At 32.2% G+C, this 2,618-nt stretch overlaps 1 non-coding gene across 1 annotated transcript; it reads left to right on the forward strand.

Annotated features, from left to right (window-relative positions):
• Window positions 1–2,143: 2,143 nt before the first annotated feature.
• TRNAW-CCA (transfer RNA tryptophan (anticodon CCA)) lies at window positions 2,144–2,215 on the forward strand. The gene has a single exon. It is a non-coding gene; the product is annotated as a tRNA-Trp (tRNA).
• The last annotated feature ends 403 nt before the right edge of the window (window positions 2,216–2,618 follow it).

The following is a 2,618-nucleotide window of genomic DNA, read 5'->3' on the forward strand; positions in this document are numbered from 1 at the left end:
GTATGTTTCCTTCACTAGGTGGAGTTTCGGTACCACACTTCCTTCCACTCCAACATCGACACATTGTCATTTCATGTTCTATATGGTTGACACCCTCCCACTACCGTTGATCTGCTTTCACAACCATTTGCTTTAGTTTCCACGGCTTCAATCTTGCATGTAGGAACATCGTACCATCATTTCAATCATAACAACCAATTTGATTAAAGCAAGACAAAGAATGAAGTTTCATGTCGATCAAAATCATTGTGACTTTACCTTCTTTGTTAGTTATTAGGTACTTTTGATGTTACAATCCTATCACCAAATAACCACGCACTGCCAAGTTAGTCAAAAACTAGTTAAACATTTTTATGGCTCGTTTCGCATCGTTCGTCATATTGGCCCTATAGCGTGAAAGTTCAACCTTTCTCCATGGTCTCATGTCCACCCTATTTTTCACATCTCCAAACTCAATCCCTTTGTGGGTAAGGACCTTTCTAGTCACTTTAACCCGCTTTTGCCTCGATCTGACGAGTTGTTTGCATCTACTGGTAGTGTTGGTGAGTTGTTGTCATAAGAGTTGTTGTCAATTGGAGATTCATTGTAAGCAACAACATTTTCGATGTCACTTCTTGAGTTGCCAAAATTTAAAATAGCTTTGATGGAGGAGGCCCATGGGCCAAGGGCCCAACTACTAGGACTATGACAAGGAGGATACAAGAGGAGTGGGTCCAAGCTCAAGGAAAGCCCATCACATTGTTTAGTTGGATTTTGACTCAAGCCCAAGTAGATTAGGAGTAGAGGCCATTTAGATTAGGATTTCATTTGATGGTCATTTAAATTTAGGGTTATTTAGGTTGCATGTGTATTTGCATTAGAATGTAATTAATTTCACATTTGGTATGCATTTCGGCCATGTACAACACATGCACATGGTGTGACCGAAATGCAACTCAAATGGAAGCTTAATGACATTCCAAATGAGGTGCACATGGTGTGATCCGGTTTAGGCTCCAAAATTTAAATTTTGAATTCAAATTTTGGGCGCCTAAGGTTAAGTAAACCATACCATGGTTTCACTTAACCTTAGGCTAACCCATGGTCACTTTAACCTGATTATTTCCTATAAATTTCAAGTGGCCGAGAATTGTATCACTTTTGGATTAATTCATGAGATTTCTTCATCTTGAATTCTCCCTTTCCGAAAGTCACCCTAACCTAAACTCTACCCTTCTTGAGCTCCTCTCTTTGTAGAGCTAGGTTAACTTTTTCTTCTCCGGACTTAGCTAGAAGCAAGCTTTGGTCACATTAGTGCTACTTGGAGTCTTCTTCCTTGACAATTTTCTAAGGAATCTGAGAAGCATTGAAGTGTTCTTGAGATTTCACAAGTGGAATCTCATCAAGTTTCAAACGAGACATGATTTTCAAATAATATTTTCAACAAAATCACATATATTAAAGAAAATAATCATTTTCATAATATTACTATAAATTTGGAAAGAAGTAAAAGACATTTGTATATGATGATCGACACTTGAATATCAATTGAAATTGAGCATTATATATTTTTATGAAATCTATTAATTATTGTCATAATAATTAATAGGAAACAAAAGTAATTATTTTAAATTTTAGAGGGATAAAAATAATTACGAAAAATAAAATAAAAATTCGTTCATTTTATAAAGATTAAAAGAACACATATAGTGAATATATTAGGTTGCTACTTTCTAAGAAAATAATAAAATCAATATATATTCTTTTAAATTGAAGTTAAATATATATTTTAAATTAATAGGGAACACACTGTATATTTGACTTCAATTTAAAAGAATATACAGTGATTTTATTATTTTCTTAGAAAGTAGCACCTAATATATTCACTACTCCATGTCCATCTACATCATACAATTTATGGTCTAGCGTCCAATTAGTGTTGTAGCGTATAAATTTTTATCAAATATTAGGAGAGCCCTAACCTAAGTAACGTTCAGAACAATTGAAGACTCCTCAACGTCTTCAATCATAGGGCAGCATTTTTGTTATTCATGTATGATTTATCGACATGCTACAATCGCAACAAGAAGAAAACTTGGAGAATGAAATCCGGAGAATAATAATAGGTTACAAATAAAATTAATAAATAAATTTATCAACATGTGGATCTGTGGCGCAATGGTAGCGCGTCTGACTCCAGATCAGAAGGTTGTGTATTCGATTCACGTCAGGTTCAATTCTTTGATAGTTTTAAAATTTTTACTGCATATTATCATTTTCAATTTTTTTTATGTTCACTATAGGAGTGCCTCTAATAGTTATTTACTATTAAAATATTAGAAAATTATGTATAATTATTTAAAGAAAATTTAAGATTTTTTTTTTTTTTTATATCTGGGAGTATAATAGTCTATTAAAAAATGAAGACCAAAAAGCAGTTATAAGGAGAGTATATTAAACATATAATTTTAACTTTATGGATACACTCTTTCATTCTTTTTAAATATAATTTTATTGTTAAATGGATGTAATTCCATAAGAGAAATAATTTGCCAGTATCTAATTTAAGTTGTTTTTAAACTTAACTAGGTCATAATTTTTTTTTGCAAGAAAATATATTAACAGAATATTTTGCAGAT

The sequence above is a fragment of the Cajanus cajan genome, chromosome 3 (assembly GCF_000230855.2).
Source record: "Cajanus cajan strain Asha chromosome 3, NIPB_CcT2T_4, whole genome shotgun sequence".
Classification (NCBI taxonomy): domain Eukaryota; kingdom Viridiplantae; phylum Streptophyta; class Magnoliopsida; order Fabales; family Fabaceae; genus Cajanus; species Cajanus cajan.